The sequence below is a fragment of the Saccostrea cucullata genome, unplaced genomic scaffold, assembly GCF_032062105.1.
Source record: "Saccostrea cucullata isolate Sc308-1 unplaced genomic scaffold, CSIRO_AGI_Scuc_v1 ctg18114, whole genome shotgun sequence".
Lineage (NCBI taxonomy): Eukaryota > Metazoa > Mollusca > Bivalvia > Ostreida > Ostreidae > Saccostrea > Saccostrea cuccullata.
The window spans coordinates 9,242-14,558 of record NW_026926368.1 but is presented as its reverse complement, the minus strand read 5'-3'; the positions used below and the strand labels follow the sequence as shown (position 1 = coordinate 14,558).

The window sequence follows — 5,317 nt, the reverse complement described above, 5'->3', positions numbered from 1 at the left end:
ATTTTACTTTTGAAAAACACCTATACATCAGCACATTTGTAGAAACAAATTTCATCCCAGTCCCGCGGGATTAATTTTCATTACTTATACAGTATATAGAAAAGTTGTATATACTATAGGAATATATGGGATAGTAAAAAGTAAATTGTCATTTTTTTTTTTAGACATCTCTTGTGATTATGTGTAATCTTAAAATTTCAAGTGTTCAAAATTGCACATGATATCAGTTTTTGACATTTAATAGAAAAAAAAATATTGTGTCAAAATTAACAAAACCGTCATTTTAATCATCTTTTTGCATAAACATTTTTTTCCACATTACTTACCCAACGCAAAAGAGATATTACCTTTAAAAACAAATTGGTGGCTTTTCAACGCTATATACTGAGCAATTACTGCTATTCTCAGATAAATTCAATAAAATTTAAAAAAAAAGTGCAATATGTTAATCTAGTTTACCTTAATTACTTGTGAAGTGTGTGGACGAGGTTTCTATGGTAAACGTTGCTCTGAGTCGTGCGGAAACTGTAGCTATGGAGAGACCTGTCATCCCATTCATGGATTTTGCACAAACGGGTGTGACGTAGGCGTCTTTGGAGAAAAGTGCAATAAAAGTAAGTTTACTTAAATTCTAAGACTTGAAAAAATTATGCTATTTTTTAAGGATAATGGTTCTTCTCTGCCAACAATCTCTTCTTTATCGATTTTGCAAGCTTAAAAAAAACTTTCAATACACGTTAGTTCTTCAGATTCTCCAATAATTATGTGTTGCGACAAAATTGAATGCATTGTCATAGTGTTTTGTCTTCAAGTACTCTTAAAAAGTTAAAATTGTAATATCTTCCATTTTATGGAATTGAAACGACTATCTTTGTGTGTGATGTAAAAGTAAACATTTACCGTAGAAATTCCCCCCCCCCCCCCGTACTCCTTGGTTCATACAGATTTTAGGAACTCTTTTTTAACTGGTTTTGCTTATAAATAAGGCCGTTACTGTAGCTTACTAGGAAGAACGATCGCTCCCGAAGGTCGTGGGTTTAAAATCCAGCCGGGATTGACCTTTGTCGATAAAAATATTGGTATCAGCTATTCCTTCGCCAAGCAGTCGGTTCTTGAAGAACAGACCTTAAATATAAAAAAAATCAATAATAATTTTAATTTTTTTCAAAGATTTGTCATTGAAGAATTACTACTTTAACATGTTTAGTCACAAAAAAACCATGGTACCTTACCAGGCGTTTTTGTGAGGTACCAGAAGATGGCATTTCTTAGATAATCCTTTAGGAAAGAATACTCAGTTTGCCAAAATCACATTTTCAGTGTTTCCTTTTTTTAAAAGCAATTTAAAACTGTTCTAGAAAACAGAAAGTAATAAGGATTTTGTATACTTTTCGTAAAATATGAAGATGTACAAAAAAGATATTTGAAGAACGTATCGTGTGACCTTAAAGTAAAAGTTGCTGGTCCTTATGTTTATGTTTATGGCACTGAACTTTTTCTACAAATAGAAATGGATGACATAGTGTTAGACTCACTGACGCGTAGACAATGAGAAATTACAATAGAGGATATCTTACCAATGGCTTACATTTGTGTTTATTTACCGAATAATGATAACAGTATGGTCTTCATATAAACAGACTCTTACATACTTATTACACAAACTTTAATCCACAAAGTCGATATTTAACATTTTGTTATTACAGTATGTCCAATGGGATTCCATGGAAGTAACTGTTACCTCTCATGTGGCAACTGTGATACGTGTGATAGGTTTACAGGAAAATGTTTATCCCAATGTTATGCTGGTTGGATGGGATCACTATGCACTCAAGGTCAGAAACATTTAAATTATCAAAAATGCCCTATGAATTGAACATTATAGTTCTTATATATATTGGAAAATAGAGCCTGCATTTTTATACTTATGAAAAAGAACAAATACAGATAAAAAACAACGAAAAAAATGTTTTGTGAAAGAATTAACTTTAATTTTAATTTTTTTTTTCTTTAATTGAATATACAATTTAATATCCTTAAAGTACTAAAAACAAGATACGGTTGACCTTATACCTTTTATAACTGATAAACAGTTTGAAGTTTACATTTAGAATGCAATAGCTTAGCATATGGACTTGAATGTACAAAAAGGTGTGGAAAATGCCTTAATGGAAGGCAATGCCACCATATTAACGGAAGCTGCTTTGATGGATGTGATGCTGGGTTTGTTGGGATACTTTGTAAAACAAGTGAGACATATTCGAAGACTTGAAAGCTAAATTTTATTCTTTAGATTTTTTGTCTTCACTTTTTCTCTAAATAAGATTTCAACAGTATTATCACCAAAGACCCATTAAAAACAACAATCAGTAATCATAATTAACTATTTGTGTAGTACAAACTGTACTACACAAATAGGGTCCCTACCCTTTCAAAACACTAAAACTAAAATTCAGTTTATTATAAAATATAGTGAATTATAATGACCTGTTTTAAATAAAATTGTCAAAGTTATCACTGTAGTAAATCAAAGATTTCCAAATGTACACAATGGTATTATAGTTTCATTAAAGAAATCAAAGTTTTTTAAAGTTATTACAATAGCAGTTTTATCATAGTAATTGTATATTTAAAGTGATCACTATAGTAAATCAATGTTTTTATACTCATCATTTAAGTAAATTAAACTGTCAGAGTTATCACTTAAGTAAATGAAACTGTTATCATTTAAGTAAATCAAAGTTTTCATAGTGTCAGAGTTATCACTATAGTGTATACAATAGTTAACTATATTAAACTATAGACCGTTTCACGGTAACTGCAGTACTGATCTTTTGCAGGGCAAAATGATATAGTTTCGTGAAATATAATTTTAAGTAATGGTTTAATATACATCATTTAATTATCTATCAACAAAAATTTCGATAAACGTCATTATTTTGCTCTGCAAAAGTGTAGTACCGCAGTTACCGTGAAGAGGTTCATTATTAACAAAAGTATATCTTATTAGGGTGTGACGTCACCACAGAGCAATGTGAGAGTGGCTGCCAATCAGAATGGAAAGGAGAAAATTGTAAAGAAGGTAGAGGGCAACACAATGATAAAAAATGCAAAGAGAAAGACATATATTGTAATCCATTTCTTTCTAGAAAGTATATTTAACATCTATTTTCATTATAAGTTTTTACAATAACCCCCAAAAACATGTCCATTCAAAACAGAATTTGAACATGTCTGTTTTACTCGCACATTCCTTTTTCTCTTGTACACGCTTCTGTCTTTCTGTCTAGCTGTTTGTTTTATGCTTTTGTCTGCAAACACATTTGGTATATGGTGAAGCAAACTCTAAATCCTTTCATTGTTACAGTTCCATCGGTGAAAGAAGAAGATAACCAAAAGAGATTTTATGGGATGCTTGCAGCATTATGTTTATCTATGATCGTTATTTTAGCATTGACAATGGTCCAGATTTATCACTGGTAAGATCCTTATTCATAATTTCTTTCCGGGTAAAATATTATGTAAACATTGATATTAATGAACTTTAATTTAATTATAATTTTCTAAAGATAAGCATAATTGGTTATTCGTGTTCCTCAATCAGCAGTGAAGGAAGTTGGTTCCCGTGCAAAAATTTATTGAAAATTCTTTGTCAAGTATTTTTCTTCACACAGCTTTATAAAAAGTCAAAACAAAAATTGAGCGTCAGTGCGCTTATTTTTGCACTACGGAGTAATTAATATAACTTTTTTGCACTAAACGTTCGACATATCAATCAATTTTAAAAGTTTTCTCTTTAATATTTTTATCCAAATGAATAAAACACACAATCTTTTTTGTTCTTAAAGCTATATATGCCGTATTAGTGTTTTATTTTAAAAGTTATTAATATATGTGGTGTCTCATCAAGTTTTATAAGTTATATACTTTCTGCAAATAAGACAATTCCACTCCATCACTTTTAAAAGTTATGAAATATTATTTGGTAAAAGTTATTTTCTCTCCGTGTCGGATAAAAAACCGCCTCTTATTGAAATATTCATGATCACGTTGTCGCGCATGTTTACAGCAAACAATGGTCCAATCTCGTGAATGAACCGAAAAGCATGATGGTCTACTACGTTTTTACTACAAACACGTGAGTTAGGGATTGTCAATTTTGAGAGCACCTCAGAGTTGGTTGCTTTTAGTACCGACGAATAATCACGTGCAATTGTCATTTCAATGGACATTTTTGGTCGGGTGAACTCCTACAGCTGTCAGCGACTATGGATAAAGAAGTGTGGAAACCATGTTGTGCCAAAATGAAATAACCAATACAAACAAATGATATAATTTGAGCAATCAAAATGGTTATTAGATACATTCGATTCTGCATTTCTTAATGGTTCAAAACAACAAAAGTATTCCACAGGATAGCATGTATAAATCTGCGCAATATACCGAATGCCAAAACCAGAATACTACTAAATAATATAATTATATTCTTTACATATGAATCACAATATTTCTGACCCCTTGAAAATAATATAAAGAATCTTGCAAGTAGGTTATCAGCATTGGCTCGGGGTAATTCGAAAGTGAAATTTGGAGTTTGGCGGTAAATTGTAGTGAATGAATAAAATTTAGTAGTGAAAGATATTGGAACATATTTTACTTGTCAGATTTCTTCGAGCTATAGTTGATTTTTATTCTAACTGTTCTATCCCCCCACCCACTTAAAAAAAAAACGATGCTACCTACCTGAATTAATTTTTCTTAATGGTGTTCATCGAAATATTTGGTTGTGCCCTCATACTGGAATAGTTTTTAGAGGCCTTGAATTCCTTGACCAATTTTATGTTATTAGCCCAACTATATTTCTAAGAAGGCAAGATGTATGGAATGTAAGTTTCATCTACATATGTTATGTAGTTCATATTAAAAAAACCAAAAGGGATAATTGACGATATCCCATTCAGGGTGTAAAAATAGCAGTTTAAATTACTTTCCATACATTGTATTTGACATAAAATATCTATTGCGCATAATGCGCTCCATACTGAAGATCCGTAAATGTTCACCCAACCGAAAATGTCCACTAGCAGTGCAGCACGGGGAAACTCTAAACAAACGGACCTGTCCAATGGAGTGGGGAAAACTTTAATTTTCATCATTGTTAATTATTTGTATGCAAATATGAGCATGGGATTAGTAGATAATAATGTACATAATGCATCATATCTTTCTGAGAGCGATTGAAAAAACTAGCCTTTTTGAAAAACACATGTAGTATTTTTTGTAGTAACCCATAAATGCATTTAATGCAACTCATTGA

At 31.1% G+C, this 5,317-nt stretch overlaps 1 long non-coding RNA gene across 1 annotated transcript; it reads left to right on the top strand.

The window, feature by feature from the left end:
- Positions 1–483: 483 nt before the first annotated feature.
- On the top strand, positions 484–2,229 carry LOC134271481 (uncharacterized). Its single transcript, XR_009993029.1, has 3 exons — positions 484–614; positions 1,707–1,835; positions 2,112–2,229. It is a non-coding gene; the product is annotated as an uncharacterized LOC134271481 (long non-coding RNA).
- Positions 2,230–5,317: the final 3,088 nt, after the last annotated feature.